The sequence below is a fragment of the Strix uralensis genome, unplaced genomic scaffold (assembly GCF_047716275.1).
Source record: "Strix uralensis isolate ZFMK-TIS-50842 unplaced genomic scaffold, bStrUra1 scaffold_392, whole genome shotgun sequence".
NCBI classification, from domain to species: domain Eukaryota; kingdom Metazoa; phylum Chordata; class Aves; order Strigiformes; family Strigidae; genus Strix; species Strix uralensis.
The window spans coordinates 22,396-38,912 of record NW_027436986.1 but is presented as its reverse complement, the minus strand read 5'-3'; the positions used below and the strand labels follow the sequence as shown (position 1 = coordinate 38,912).

General features: G+C 59.2%; 1 pseudogene; it reads right to left on the bottom strand.

The window, feature by feature from the left end:
* Positions 1-628: 628 nt before the first annotated feature.
* LOC141938890 (scavenger receptor cysteine-rich type 1 protein M130-like) lies at positions 629-16,003 on the bottom strand (annotated as a pseudogene).
* Positions 16,004-16,517: the final 514 nt, after the last annotated feature.

The window sequence follows — 16,517 nt, the reverse complement described above, 5'->3', positions numbered from 1 at the left end:
GGGGCACTGGGGAGCAGAGCTGCCTCCTAAGCACTGGGGGAGGAGGTCCGCAAGCCACGATCCCCCCTGGTCCGGCTGGGGTGTTCAGGGCCCTGTGGTCACCTTAGGCTCACCTCTATGTGCCAAAAGCCCAGGGCTTCCCCTGACATGGCAGCTCTGTCATGGCCTCTGCACTGTGGGACCAGAATGGCTGAGGCAGGGCGTGGCGGAAAGAGCAGCTGGAACCCTCAGGTGAGGAAATGGGTGCTCCCACTGGGGTACATCAAGGGACCTATCAGAGACACATTTTGACTCGAAACTCTCTGTAGCCAGCAGGATGGAAATATTTCTGTCACTAAGATTATTCCCCAGGGTCCATGGGTTCTCGCAGCCCAACAGCCTGACCCTGAGTCTGCTGTCCCTGAGACACAGCCCTTCCCTACCACTGTGTCTTTGTTCTCTGCTCCCATGACCAGCCTCAGGATGATGCCCTGACACTTGGCAGGCAAGGAGATGCTCTGGGTCAAAGCCCCCAGAGACTTTTAATAAGAACAAATAAGGATGCACAGCATAAAAATGGGAATAAAAATAGAGGAAACTCCAGGTGATTTCAGCTGCCCATGGGTCAAGGGAGTCAGTTCCCTTGTCCTCACGGCTCTCCCAGCTGCACAGACCTCTCCTCCCTCCCGGCTGCACCCAGCTGCAGGGCAGGGATGGGCTCTCCTGGCCTGGGGCTCAGGGACTGTTGTGCACCAAGCTACAGTGTCACAGTTGTTGTGTCCTCATGGGGATGTGCCACAGACACATCTTCAGCATCATCATAGCCCATGCTCCCTGGGGACAGGGACGAGGTGTCTCCTTCAGCTCCAGGGACCTCAGCACTTCTCTGGGAGCGTGGGGTGACCCCTGCAAGCAACAAGGCCAGACGTTTCAGTTCACCCCTTGGTGTCTGTACTCCACTATCCTCCCTGCTCCTCACTACATTCAGCTCCTTCTCCCACCTCCAGGCCTTTCAAGGAAAACTCCTGGGGTAGTTTCCCCCTTCCCAGGAGGTTTGGGCCTCAGTACAGTAGTGACTTGGGGTGCACCAGGGATGTCACCCTAGGAACAGGCAGTGCTGTCTTTCCCTCTCACCTCTGGGTGCATCCCTGGGGCCTGCTCCCTCCTCTGGCATCCTGGGCATTTTCCACTCTCCCTCCTCCGGATCAGAAACCTCTCTGGCATCATCATAGCCATCTTCTGGGTGATCTCTGGGCAGGACAAGGACATCTGAAAGGAGAGGGGAGCTGGTGACAGAGAGAAGATACGTCCTGCGGAGTAGAGGACAGTGCATGCGCAGGGACACAGGGCTGAGACACTGGGTTGGCAGCACCACAGGAGATGCCCATGTCCTCCCCATCTCCAATGGTGACACTCATTGACTCCTCTGTCCATCACGTGTCTGCAGGGAGATCAACCCCTTCCTGCCTCCGTTACCTGGTGCTGATCCCAGACCATCCTCCTCCTCGCTGATCCCAGGGTAGGGCTGCAGCTGGGTCAGGGACTGCTCTGAAGAGGAGCCTGGAGAGCAGCACAGCGGGTGTTATGGAGCAAGCCCCACTGACCTGGCTCATGGTCAGGGCTGCTGGGGAAGGGAGACCCACAGAGCTGGGGCTGCATGGGGAGGAGGGCTGGGAATTCACCCTGCTCCCCCAGGACAAACCCTGTCCCAAATTTGCTCCAGAGTTGCCCTAGGACAGCCCCTTCCCTCACTCCTCGGGTGCCACATGGGGTGCAGGGGCAAGAAGAGAGGGGATGTCCAGCTGAGACAGTCAGGGATGACTGGTAGAAAGCTTCTCTCTTGGGCCAAGGACCTGGATGCTCTCCCCACAGACCCCATGCTCCAAGCACCAGAGGGAGCATGGACTGGGGGCGCATCAGGGGATCAGCTCTGGGTTGGCGCCAGGGGAAAGGGTCCTGCAGATGTGCCTCCAGGGAGGACCCACACCCACCTGAGTGACCAAACCTGGCCTGCTTCTCCAAAGCTGGGCTGTAACCAATCTCCTCATACACAGCCTCGAGGAAGGGCTCCTGAGCTCTCCTGGAGCCTGGGGACAGAAGCAGGGCTGGCACAGGGACAGGCAGAGGGGCCATGGGATCACACTGTGTTCCCCCAAACCAGTTCCTTGGGCCAGCCCAGGACTGCTCTGAGAGCACAGCCCCACTGTGCTGCCCAGGCACGGCTGCCACATCCCCCGTGAGGGCAACATCGCTGTGGAGATCCTCTGGGGCAGCGTCACCCTCGCATCATCCCTTTGAAGACTGCACTCATGCCCCTCTGGCCCCTGGATCATGCCTCCCTTATCTCACCCTGGAGCAGCTCCCACATTTCCTCTGCACCTGGAGCTTGCCCCTGTCTGCCCCATGGGTCCATAATAGGGCCCCTGTCCTGGGGGTGGGCAGGCCTGGTCTGAGGGACAGTCTTGGGACCTGACACCACGGTGACGGACCCTGCTGCCCCGCACTCCTCCTAGCATCTCCCTTTCCCCAGAGCCCTCTCCAGCATTACCTAGAGCACTGCCAGCCTTGGCTGTCCCCACTCTGCCATTTCTCTCCTCACCCCATCGCTAGCTTCCCCCACCTCTGGGCTCTCTCCAGCCCTTGCTGCTGGTGGCCCACGGACAGGCACTCAGTGGGGCAGCACATGTGAAGGTGGCAGCATACTGTCTCATCCCCCCACCTCTGCCTGGGCCTCTCACTGACGACCCTCGCTGACACCCCCCTGCAGCACCACACTGTCCTTCCAGGAGGTATCTCCCCCTGGGACCTCTGGGGAAGGACCCACCTCTGCGCCCAGCCCTGGTGCTCAGCACTTGCCCAGCCAAGAGGGCCAGGAGCAGGCAGAGAAGGGCCCCCAGGATGATGCAGATGATGACGGGCACTGAGACTCTCCCGCTGCTGGTCTGACGGCCTTGGGTAGGAACTGCAGGGGAGAGAAAATGGAAGGGGCAGCAACCAGGCCTGGGAGAGGTGGAGGCAGCACCAGTCCTGACCCCATCACACAAGGCAGCAGAGGCTGGAGGGCCCCAGGAGTGAGTGTGGGGAAGCTTCCACCCTGCTGACTAAATGACAACTCTCCCTCACACCCTCACACCACTCCAGTGCCTCCTCCAGAGAGTTTCACACCCCAGCAAGGAGGCCCTTCCATCCATCTGTGAGTCACAGCCTGTCCCTGGGGATACCCAGCCCAAGGGGGAGGACAACTTACCTGCTTGGGGTGGGGATGTTGCCATCCTGGGTGTAGCTGCAGAGGAGGAAAAAGAGAGCAGGGCTGAGACACTGGGTATGCGGGGAGCGGGGACCCTCCTCCCCAGCACACCATGGGGGTGTCTGTAGATGTCCCTGACACATCCAACCCAAATTGCCCCTCCTGTAGTGCCCAAAAGGGAGGCCAGGCCTGGGCCCAGCACCTCTGCTCTGGGAAGCAGGCAGGATGGCACAGGCAGCCTGGCGATAGCCATGGGTCTGCAGGGCCCCACGGGTAGTGGCCAAAGGACATCCAGTTCAACGAGGCTGCTCCCTGCCTGGCACCAGCCTCCTGCACTCTGCAGGAACATTCTTGCTCATGAGATGTCGGGGGCCATGTCAGGACCTCGTGCACTGAAGGTCTTCCCCAGCTCCCTGCCAATGCCTGACCAAGGGGTTCCAGCCCTGTCACTCACCTGAGCAGCGCACGGCAGCGTCTTCCTTATGCCGGCAAGCACCGCCGTCCCCAGGCTGGGCCCAGCAGTCCTGCAGGGACGGCTCCGTCCCCTGGCACGCCACCTGCTCCAGCCAGATGGGGCCCATCCCCATCCCAAATGCAGCCTCACGCAAGGCAGACACTGCACGGCCACAGCCCAGCTGCCTGCATGCTACTTCGGCATCCTGTATGTCCCAGGAGTTGTCACACACCGTCCCCCAGGAGCCACGGTGCCAGACCTCCACTCTGCCCGAGCACCCGTCCTCACCGCCCATGGCACGAATCTTCTCCCTGGCTGGAGAAGGCAAAGACCTCCCATGGCACCAGGACAGCAGGCAGAGCCCTGCCAGACACAGAGGGGCAAATACTTACCTGTGCAGCTTGTGGAGTTGGGGCACGGGGCCAACGGGGTCAGGGGCATTTCTGGGCGTCCCCCTGAAGAAGGAAACGCTGTAGTGAAGGGGCTGGTTTGGGGGACCATGCAAACAAGAGCAGGGCTGAGCTCTGCTTGGGCCTCCCTGTACCATCTTGGTCATGGCAGCAACTGAACTGCGGTCATCCAGGGGACACGCACAGGACTGTGGGGGGACCCTGCGTGCTCAGCCCCAAGAGCTCCCTGGTTCACAGCACAGCAGTAGCTTATCTATGGAGAGGAGGCTGTTCTGAAACCTGTCTGGTCTCTTCTGAGACCTCACCTGGAGATGCCTCTGCCTACCCCAGGCGCTGCTGGCAACCTGAGTGGCAACTGCTGCTGGACGTGTGTGGCTGTGCTCATGTTTGTGCCACTGGCAGCAGAAGGGTCTGACATGGAAAGGGAAAAGCCCCTCCAAAATCTTTGCCTGTGCTTGGCCATGGCCAATGGGGAGCAGGAGCTGGGGTGACATGAGTAGCCAGGAGGATCAGAGTTACCATTGCAGGTGATGTTGGTCACCTCTCGCAGGTCTTGGCATGACTGTGGGTTCCAGGGAGTGGAGGGACACTGCCAGAAGGAGCTGTTTCTCTCCCCACACTGCACGCGATCCAGCCAGGCGGGGCCAGACTTCCTACCAGAGGGCTGGTGTCTTTCCAGGGATCCTCCATCCCCACAGCCCAGCTCCTTGCACACCAGCGTCACCGTGTCGGGAGTCATCGAGTTGGAGCAAACGCTCCCCCATGTCCCGTTGTAGAAAACCCGTAGACGCCCAGAGCAGCCATCTCTGTTCTCCAGCCTCATGGCTACGAACACTGGGAGGAAAAGGCCCCAAAGGGGGAACAGGCTGCCCTGGGGTTGTGGGAGCCAGGACACCTCTGCATCCCCAGGCCCTCAGCCAGGCAAGGGCAGGGCCAACATATCCCCTTGGCACCCAGGGGCAAAGAGAAGTCCCTGATGGACAGACACCCCTGCCCTTCCCACTAACCCTCGGGGATGGCTGAGCTCCCCAGGACCCCCAGTGGGACTGAGGGTGCCCATGTATGTGTGTCCACAGGATGGGCTTGGGCAGGAGCTCAGGGGCAGCCAGGGACAGCCTCAGCCATGGCTGGCTCTCCCCACGTCCTGGCCTCCCCAGGAACCAGGCTCCTACCACAGCTCCTGGCACAGACCTGAGCAGATGACTCCGGCATCCTCTTTGTGCCCACAGTCGTGCTGCCCCCAGGGCCCAGCCGGGCAGTCCCAGAGAGCAGTTTTTGCCCCAGAGCAGTTCACACCATCCAGCCAGATCTGCCCGGAGCCTTCCCCGAACCGAGCAGAGCCGGCTGCCTCCACTGCCCCTCCGCAGCCCAGCTGGTGGCAGACAACAGCGGCATCAGACAGGTCCCAGCCATCGTCGCAGACAGTCCCCCACATGCCCTGGTAGTAGATCTCCACTCTCCCTGCGCAGCGCCCGGCCCCGTTCACCAGCCGGAGCCACCGACTCCCTGCAGTGGGTACAAACCCCAGTTGCTGCCAGGGACTGTCTGCCTGCACAGACCATCACCTGGGGAGCCTGCACAGTGCCACTCACTCCCACAAATGACTCCCACGTCCTCCACAACCCCTGCCGCCAGAGTGCTCTCAGGCAGGGAGGTGTTGCAGAGACTCAGGTTGGCCTCATGCCCTGTGCACCGCACCCCTCGCAGCCCCACGGGGCCCGTCCCTCGCTCAGGCTTTGGGGGGTTGTAGGCTGTCCCGGCCTCCCCACACCGCAGCTGCCGGCACACCACACTGGCCTCCTGCACGTCCCACTGGTCATCCAGGACTCTGCCCCATGCCCCATCCTGGAAGATCTCCACTCGTCCGTCGCAGCGGCTCCCTCCGCCCACCAGCCGCAGGGATCCAAAGCTGGCTGAGCCTGGGGAGAGCAGAGATGCCATGGCTATGGGTGGCACCGGGAGCATGGCACCCTTCAGGGAGGGGGGCGAGGGGGGATTTCCCCACCAAACTGGACAAGATTGAGCCTGTGCTGAGGAGAAGAGGGCAAAGCCTGGGCCCTCTCTGCAGCTCACACCCAGGTCTGTTGCTGCTGGGGGCAACCAGGCAGCTCCTGCTGGGTGATGGGATGAGGCTCTGCAGGGCTCTCTGTGGGGATGGGATGTGGGTGTCTGCAGCCAGAGGGGTGGAACAGAGCCCTGCAGCCCTGTCCTGGGCTCCTTACACAGCATGAGAACAGAGGAGCCCAAACCTGGTGGTGGTGCTGGTGCCTAAGCCACTGCCCTAGGGGCAGATGCCTGCCTCCGTTCAGTCCTCAGCTGTCCCAAAGTGGAGTGCTCACTCTGAGCAGGGAAAAACCTCCAGATGGCTCCTGGGGAAGGCAGGGTTTCTCCAGGGAGAAAGTCAGCCTGGTATGGCCATGGGAGCCCTGCTCTGGGTGGCCATGTTGTACACAAATGACAAATGAATTGAACGCAGCATTCTTCTGGCACTCACCTGAGCAAATGACAGCAGCAGTGTTCCCTTGGGAGCACGGTGAGGCCCCCAGGGTGGTCACTGGGCACTGCTGCAGGTGGGCTTCAGTCCCGTCACAGTGGAATGAGTCTCTCCAGACAGGGCCAGTCTCTCTCCCAAAATGCTCTCCTCCAGGAATGGACTCAGCAAACCCGCAGTTGAGTTGCCGACAGAGAACGTGGGCACCCAAGAGATCCCAGCGGGAGGCACAGAGGGTCCCCCACGTCCCCAGCACCTGGACTCCACCCTCCCTGCACACACTGTGCTGCCATTCACCAGCCTGAACCCTGTGTACTCTGTGGAGAGAGGAGGACGAAAGAGGGTGGATTGGTGCTCTTGTACCCTCTGTAGCTGGCAGAGAGGCCAGAGGGACAACATGCCCTTGTTCTCCTTCTGCACTATTTTCATGCCACAGACAACCCCATCCACCCCTCCTGTCCTCATACCCGGCCCAGCAGGGTCCTTGCTCGGTTCCCCAACCAGCAGCACAGCCCCAGTGTTCAACACCCCTCCCTGACTCCTTACCTGTGCAGCTGACAACAGCGCTGTTTGCGTGGGTGCAGGGCTGGTCCCTGGGCGACCCCCTGTGACAGAAGGCGAGGAGGGATTCATTCCCCACACACTGCAGCTCTCTATCCCAGATGGGACCCACCCCTTCTCCAAAGGGACTTCCTCCAGGGACAGGCAGGGCTGTGCCACACTGCAACTCCCTGCAGAGCACGTCAGCAGCTTTGGGACCAAGGTGGGAAGCACAGACAGTTTTCTACTGGTCCCCGTCATGGATCTGCATACGTCCTGAGCAGCGGCTCTTCCCTTCCACCAGACGGACAAATCCTGGAAAAAACCCAAAACAGTTGGGAGTTCCCAGAGCCATTGGCACTTACAATTCCACATCCCACATCACCTCCAAGCAAGCCGTGACCAATTCACCCATTGCACATCCCAGAGGAAGCTGCTGGTGGAGTGTTGGTGACACAAACACATCCAGGACCCCTTGCACCCTTTCACTGCACCATCACAGCACTCAAGGGTGTGTGTCTGTGACAGACCCACAGCAGACCCTGCAAACCATGTGGGTGCCTTTGTGACCAAGGTGTGAGTCACAGACAGTTTTCCAAAGGTCCTCATCATGGATCAGTATACGTCCTCAGGAGGGGCTGTCCCCTTAGAGCAGCCAGATGGATGTGGACCAAAGATACCTGAGAGTTCCCACAGCCCTCTGGCAATACCCTGACTGATCTCAGAGGTGGTCAAAGGGAAAAACCCCTGTGACATCCTCGGCTGCTCTCTGGGGGCACTGATGGCACAAACACATCAGCCCCCAGCCTGCTGCTCCTCAGAAATCAGTACAGCACTTGTGGGCTTGCTTCTCTCCCAACAGCCACAGCTACAGGAATCTCTCAAAGTGCTGCTGCCCCAGAGACCTTGGGCTGCCCAGTACTGTTCCCTGGGCACTGTAACATCAGAGCACTTGGGGTTCAGGGAAATGGGCCCAGGCACTGCTGGCTGCTGCAGCTTGCTCTGCCCCACTGAGCTCAGGGCCAGGTGTGAAGATCCCCTTGGTGCCACAAGAAGACCCCTTGTTCCTGCAGGAGTCTTGGGCTGTGGGGGCACGGCTGGTGGATGGGACATGTCACAGGGCAAAAGTACAGTGAGACTGTACCTGTGATTGGTCGTTGTGCCACCACCCTGCTCAGGCGCCTACCCAGGAAAAAGATTCTCAGCCACAGCCAGAGTGCACTGCTGGTCATGCACGTCCCTGCCCATGGCTCGCAGAAGACAGGAGAGTGGACAGAAGAAAAGCCCTGGGCTTACACGAGCTCCCAGTGTAAGGGCAGGCACAGAGGAGAGACAGTAAGTGCTGACAAATCTCCCGTGGCACCGAGCAGCCAGGGGCTGGGACATGCAGGAGAGGCTGGGCAGCAGGTCAGCACTGCCTGGACGGGGCAATGTCCCCATGCTCAGGCTCTCATGGGGTGACCTGGGAGAGGAACAAGGTGACACGTGCCACCCTGCTCTTCTGCCCAAGCCCAGCACTTCTCCTCTCAAAGCAACCCCTTTGACTCCGCCAAGGGACTCGTGTCTGCCAGGGGACAACTCGACAGCAGCTATCCATCTCATGCCCTTGGCCAGGACTGTGGGTGGCCACATGAGTCACTTGTGGTGCCTCTGGCATGGGGACACCTGGCCCTCAGCACTGACAGACAGGTCCTGGGTGAACAGGAGGAGAAAGATGGGAATCAACAGACAGTGCAGGGCAGGGATGGAGCGTTCATCTGTGGCACCTCAGGGGCCAGGCACGGTAAGGGCAACCCTGGGCAGGTTCCCACTGGCCTTTCCCCAGGGACTGGGGACACCAGTAATGACAGTGCCAGCTCAGCAGTGTGACCAGCCACATTGGACAATGCTCTGGTGCCTGACGGTTGATCCCTGAGGGCACAGCCAGGTTCCTTCCACAATCCCAACCCCAGAGATGGAGAACAGTTTGTCCCCTTACCTGAACACATCACTGCAGTGTCATAATAATGAGTGCAGCCATTTTCACCCCATCCGCTGTGTGTGCAGTCAGACAGGGCAGATTCGGTGCCATTACAGCCAACATCATCCATCCAAATGGGGCCAGATACTTCCCCAAAGTGTCCATACTGAGAGGCTTCAACAGCAGACCCACAGCCCAGCTGTTTACAAACCACTGCTGCATCAGTCATGTCCCAAGAGTCACTGCACACGGTCCCCCACTGGCCTTGTTGTTTCACCTCCACTCTCCCAGCACAGCGACTGCCGCCATCCGCCAGCCTCACCTCCACAGCACCTTCAAACAATGACACAGGAACAGTCAGGACAGCGCTGAGCCCCAGCACTGTGGGTCTGGGGGAAGCCCTGGGCAGGTGGAGTCAGAGGTACCAGGTTGGGAGCCCACTCCCCTCCAGGCTGTCCCCAGGGCACATCAGGGGTTCCTTCTATCCTCATAGGCTGTGCAAGGATGTGGTGCCCAGCTCCAGCCCTGCTGGGTCATTTGTGGCCCCACAGTCTTTGGCACTTCCTTCCAGCCCAAAAGCCCCCTGCCCCTGGCCCATGCCCACCCAGGGTACCTGCTCCTCTCCAGCCAGCACCCTGAAAACAGAGCTGTCCCCACCGTGGCCCCCCCAAGCATACACAGCTGCTCCTCCCCAAAGCCCCCAGCTCCCCTGCACCACAGCCTGCCCTGGGCCCCTCCCAACTCATCCTCCACCCTCAGGCCTTTCTGTGTCCACTCTGTAGCAACATGATGGTCCCAGCCAGGCCTCCCAACCCATGTCCCTCCTTCTCTTCAGGCATCAACCGAGCCCTGCCCTTGTCTAAGATCCCCCAGGATGGCCACCTCCTTGTGAGCCTGTGGGAACAGACACCCCACTTCCCTTACCTCCACAAGCACAACCTACTCCTGCTCAGGCTGGGTCTCACCCTGACTCCAGGGAAAGACTGAACAGCCCACACCCCTTCCCAGGTACCCCTCAGGCTGACTGTGCCTCTGGGATAACAGAGCAAAGAGCCACCAGTTAAGCCACCACCAGCTCACAAGGAACAGAGCTGGCAGAGCCCGGGCTCCAGGAAGGGTGCCCAAGGATGCCAAAACCATGGACACACCCATGCACTAACAGCCACAAATGTGGGAGCCCTGGAAACAGAAAAGCCCTTCTCCCATTCAGAGAAGCACAGGGTCAATGAACCTGTTCACCTTCTACCTCTTGTCACATTGACACACGGGAAGAAGCCCCATTTCCAGAGGGATCCCTGTGGTGCTCCTTGGCCCCAGCACAATGTGACAGGGCACCTGGCATTGACCCCTGCACAACTGCACCCAGAGGAGCAGCTACAGTAATTAAGGGGACACAGTCCCTCTGTCCCCATCCTGAACCTTTCTGCAGCCCTGCACCAAATTCCTGAGGACAGAACAGAAGTGGGACATTGGCTTCTGTGTCTTTCCCTGCATAACTGAAGACTGCGGAAGAAAACATCACCCCTCCTGGTCTCATGCCAAGGCCAACACGGTCCCTGCTCTGCTTGCCTGCCCCCAGCACAGCCCCAGTGTTCAACACCCCTCCCTGACTCCTTACTTGTGCAGCTGACAACAGCGTTGTTTGCGTGGGTGCAGGGCTGGTCCCTGGGCGACCCCCTGGGGCAGGAGGCGAGGAGGGATTCATTCCCCACACACTGCAGCTCTCCATCCCAGATGGGACCCACCCCTTCTCCAAAGGGACTTCCTCCAGGGACAGGCAGGGCTGTGCCACACTGCAACTCCCTGCAGAGCACGTCAGCAGCTTTGGGACCAAAGTGGGAAGCACAGACAGTTTTCCACTGGTCCCCGTCATGGATCTGCATACGTCCTGAGCAGTGGCTCTTCCCTTCCACCAGACGGACAAATTCTAGAAAAAACCCAAAACAGTTGGGAGTTCCCAGAGCCCTCTGGCAGTTACATGCCCACATTCCACACCACCTCTGAGCAAGCTGTGACCAATTCACCCATTGCACATACCAGAGGAAGCTGCTGGGGGAGTGTTGGTGACACAAACACATCCAGGACCCCTTGCACCCCTTCACTACACCATCACCTCACTCAACATTATGTGTCTGTCGCAGCACCAGGCACCGCTTAGACAAACTGCTGCTGCGCAAGGTGCCCTGTGCTGCCTGGCATGGTCCCCCCAGCACCGCAGAGGTGTGCGCAGTTCAGGTCCAGGAGAAATGACCCAGATGATAATGACTGCTGCAGCCTGCTCAGTCCCTGCAGAGCATGGGACAAGGTGGGGCCATCACCTTGATGCAGATTTAAATAGAACCCGCTCCCAGGCGTGTTATGGGGTTTTGGGAGGTTCCTGTTAGCAGGGAGATTTCACAGAGCATAGAAACGGTGCAGATGTTACCACGGGTGGTGCCTGCCCAGACCCATCCAATGGCTGTTCTGAGAGGGTGTCGTCAGCCAGGGACACAGGACTCTGCCCAGAGTGCACAGATCCCAAAATGACAGTCAGGCAGAGGGGCAGGGGACCCGCACATGCCCCTGGGTTCACGCTGGCTCGGAGGGTAACAGCAGGCACAGATGAGAGTCAGTGTGTGTGGCCAATGCCCCTGTTTCATGGGGCAGTGTGGGGAGCTGTGGGCAGGCAGGAAGGGTTGGGTAGCAGGGCAGCACTGCCTGCATGTGGCCGTGTCCCTGAAGGGCTGTCACAGCCCCAGGGATGTCCTAGTGCCCACCTGGGCACACAGTGATGCAGTAGGGAGTGGCCAGAGTCAAGCAGCTGCCAAGCTCCGAGGCCTCACAGTGCCGGATCACACAGCCGAGCCCTGGGGACAGGAGGCAAAGGGCTGTGTGCCAGCCTGCTCCTCTGCCCAGGGCCCCACGCTCATGCTCTCTGAAAAGCCTTTTGATTCAGTTGAGGTACTCATGCCTGTGAGGGAGTATGAGCCACAGGGACCAGCCATCTCATGCCGTTCCTCCAAGGTGTGGTGTTCCATGAAAGTTCCCTGCAGGTTTCTCCAGCACAGGACCCTCAGCATGGCTGACTGGGAACTGGCAGAATGGGTGGAGACCAGTGGATACCAGTGATCAAAATGGGGCAGGGATGGAAGGTTCATCTGCAGCCCAAGACACTGACTGAAGGGGGCTGAGACCCTGTGGCAGGGTTAGTTCACCCTGGGGTAGGCTCCCTCTGGGCTTTCCCCAGGGACTGGGGACATCAGCAATGACAGTCCAAGCTTGGCAGTGTGACCGGCCACATTGTGCTGTGCTCCAGCACCCGCTTGTTGCTCTCTGAGGGCACAGCCGGATCCCTTCCACCATCCCAGCCCCAGATGTGGTGAATAGGTTGTTCCCTTACCTGAACACACCACTCCAGCATCACGGGCATAAATGCAGTTATGTTTATCCCATCCACTGTGTTTGCAGTCAGACAGGGCAGATTCGGTGCCTTTACACCCAACATTATTCATCCAAGTTGGGCCAGATCCTTTCCCAAAGTGTCCATACTTTGGAGCTCCAACAGCAGACCCACAGCCCAGCTGCTTACAAACCACTGCTGCATCATTCATGTCCCAGTAGAGACCACACACAGTTCCCCACTGGTCCTGGTGTTTCACCTCCACTCTCCCAGCACAGCGACTGCCACCATCCGCCAGCCTCACCTCCACAGCACCTTCAAACACCAACATTAGATGGGTCAGGACAGCACCAAGCCCCAGCACTGTGGGTCTGAGGGAACCCCCTGACAGCGTGGAGTCAGAGGTACCAGGGTGGGAGCCCACTCCCCTCCAGGCTGTCCCCAGGGCACTTCAGGGGTTCCTTCTATCCTCAGGGGCTGAACAAGGCTGGGCGTGCCCAGCTCTGGCCCTGCTGAGTCGTTTGCCATCCCACCACACAAGGCATCTTCTCACAGCCCAATGGCTATCTCCCTGCTGCTTATGGCCACCTGCACAGGGCTGGGCACCTGCTCTTCCCCAGCACACCCTTAACACCCCCGTGTGCCCAGGCCTGCAGCTTCCCATGCAAACTGCCTGCCCCACCACAATCCACACCCACCCCCATGCCCAGGGCTTTCCATGTTCCCACTGTGACGATCCAGAAGGTCCCTGCACCTACATCCCCTCCTCACCCCTGGTGTCTGCCCAGTCCCTGCACTGGGCCGTGTCCCCCAGGCAGGATGTCCCTCCACGGTAGATGCACCGTTCCCCTTCTCTCAGTGGGATACAAACTGTTCCTGTGGGGTCAGGGCTCCCCTTGAACAAGGGGGCAGGGAGCAGCACACAAATCCCTTTGGGGCACCCAAGAGCTTGGCAGTGCCCTGGGGGGATCTCTGGGTGCTGCCATCACCCACTGGACCACCTCAGTGCTAGGGAACAGGGAGTCCCTAAAGGGTACCCCAGGACAGGGTGTCTATGAATCCAGCCAGGCACAGGCTGCCCTAGACGGTGGAACCCTGGAGAAGGAGATGATACCCTCTCCCACCCAGGTGGGCACAGGGTCCAGGGACTTGAGCACCTTCTGCCCCTCATCTCAGTAGCACCTGCAAAGAGTCCCCATTCCCTGACAGATCCCAATGACCACGCTGGTACCTGTTGGCCCTGTGCTGTGGGAGATGGCACTTACCCCTGCACAGCTGTATCCAGAGGAGCAGCCACAGCATCTCAGGGGAAAGGACTCCCTCTGTGCCCATCCTGAGCCTCCTGCCCTGTCCGCACATCCCTGCTGCACCACACTCCCTGCCACAGCTCCTGGGGACTTGTGGGGACAATGACGACGGGAGGGCAATATATCTCTGCTGATGCCAGCCCAGCTACAGGAGGAGCCAATCAAAGCAGCAGCCCCTTTTTAGACATTATCGGGACCTATCTCCCCTCCGACACAGCCCAGCCCTCCAATGAACTTCTCCAGTGCCATTCATGACCATATATGAGGGATGGCTCCGCTGCAGGTGTCACGTCACTGTGGCAGTGGGGCGTCACAGGACAGGGTCAGTTGTAGTGGGGGAAATGGGTTTTACATGCCTTGAACCCTGCTGTGTGGACCAGGAGCACTGAGCATCTCCTATACTGGGCACAACCAAAAGCCCAAACTGCGAGTGTCCAGCCATCCCCATGCCATGGGAACCACAGGGCTGGGACTGCACCGGGTGCTGGGTCAGAAAGGGAAGGGAACAGCCCCTGCCCCTGCTTCAGACCCCTCTGTACTGGAGCAGCAGCTGGGAAAGGGCTTTATCCCAGGCTAGAGCCCCATCCCAGGAGCGCTGGCTCACCCGTCCCTCCCTGGAGAGCCCCACGGAAGGTCCCTTCCAATGAGATGGAGCTGGAGCTGGGACATGTCCCTGTCCTGGCACAGACACACAGCTCAGACATATCCCTGACTCTCAGCATGTCACCGAGGGGCCGTTATTCCCCACGGGTGGCTCGGGAGCTGCAGCCTGCAGGTGCACAAACCACAGCCCACGTGACCTCGCAGTGCTCCCTGCGCTCCCCCCGCAGAGCCCGGGCAGGAAGTCTGTGGTTTCCTCCTGGCGCCGAGCCCAGGCACATCCCTGTGGTGCCCCTGAGCCACCCGCACTGGGACAGCTCCAGCCAGGGCTGCAGGGGCTGCTCCTTCAGCCTCGCAGCCGCTGCGATGCCCCTCTGATGCACACGGCTGCTCTGCGCTGAGCCCCACGGCCACGGGGTGCCATTGGTGATGTGACCTCACACCCTTCTATGGCCACCACTGTGTGCTCATGAGTTACACTGACAGTGACCTCACACCCTCCTGCTGCCACTGCTGTGTGTGCATGAGTCACACTGTCACACGTGTGTGTGGTGTATGGACTTCTGCTGGCAATGGTTCTTCCAAAAAGCCATATTTGGACACGGTCTAAAGATCATTTAGGTGACATCAGAAGCACCTACACAAGCTATGGGCCAGATCCTGCCCTATCAGCTGCTCAGGCACCAGTGACATCACAAGCTCACACACAGCCATGGGCATGCTCCTGCCCTATCTGCTACTCAGCCACAGGTGATGCCATAGCATCTACTTCTGATATTGTCCTGCTGCTGGCCTATCGGCTGTTCAGACACCAATGACCTCAAACCCACCGACACAAACTATGGGCCTGCTCCTGCCCTATCAGCTGCTCAGGCAGCAGGGACATTATAAGCACCTACACATGCCGTGGGCCTATGAGCTACTCAGGTGTGAGTGACCTCATTAGCACAGACACAAGCTATGGGCCTGCTCCTGCCCTATCAGCTACTCAGGCAACAGTGACCTCAAAACAACCTACATGTACTTGTCATGGTTTAACCCCAGCCAGCAGCTCAGCCCCACACAGTCCCTCGCTCACTATTTCGCTAAATACAAAGTTAATTCTACCCCAGCCGAAACCAGTACAATGCCAGATGCCTGCTCCTGCCCTGCCAGCTACTCAGGCACCAGTGACATCACAAGTGCATATACACCTCTTGCCATGTTCTCGTTGTTGACGTATTCGGCCTCTGGTGACCTCACATGCACCTGTAGAGGCCATGCACCTGGTCCTGGGCAATCAGCTATTCAGCCAAGAGTGACATCACAAGTACATACCCAATGCATTTGTCTCCCTCTTGCCTATCAGCTACTTGGACATCAGTGACCTGACCACCACGCATCCCTCCACTTGTTATCTGCTCGCCTACAAGATAAGGAGGCAGAATTGACCTCACAAGCTCTGACACAAGTCGTGTGCATGCGCTCGGTCTATCAGCTACTCAGGCACCAGGAATCTCACAAGCACTTACACAAGCCATGTGCCAGCTCCCAGCCTGTGATCTACTCAGGCACCAGTGACCTCACAAGTACATATACACCCATTCGCCATATTCTTGCTGTTGACGTACTCGGCCTCTGGTGACCTCACATGCACCTGTAGAGGCCATGCACCTGGTCCTGGCTAAACAGCTATTCAGCGAAGAGTGACACCAAGTTGGGCGGGAGTGTTGATTGGCACAAGGGTAGGGAGGCTCTGCAGAGAGATCTGGACAGGCTGGAGCGATGGGCTAAGGCCAACTGGAGGAGTTTCAATAAGGCCAAATAATGCGTTCTGTACTTTGGCCACAACAACCCCCAGCAGCGCTACAGGCTTGGGGAGGTGTGGCTGGAGAGCTGCCAGTCAGAGAGGGACCTGGGGGTGTTGACTGATAGCTGGATGAACAGGAGACAGCAGTGTGCCCAGGTGGCCAAGAAGGCCCGTGGCATCCTGGCTTGTGTCAGAAATAGTGTGGCCAGCAGGGACAGGGAAGGAATCTTAACCCTGGACTTGGCACTGGTGAGGCCGCACCTCGATTACTGTGTTCAGTTTTGGGCCCCTCACTACAAAAAGGACATTGAATGACTTGAGCGTGTCCAGAGAAGGGCAACGGAGCTGGTGCAGGGTCTGG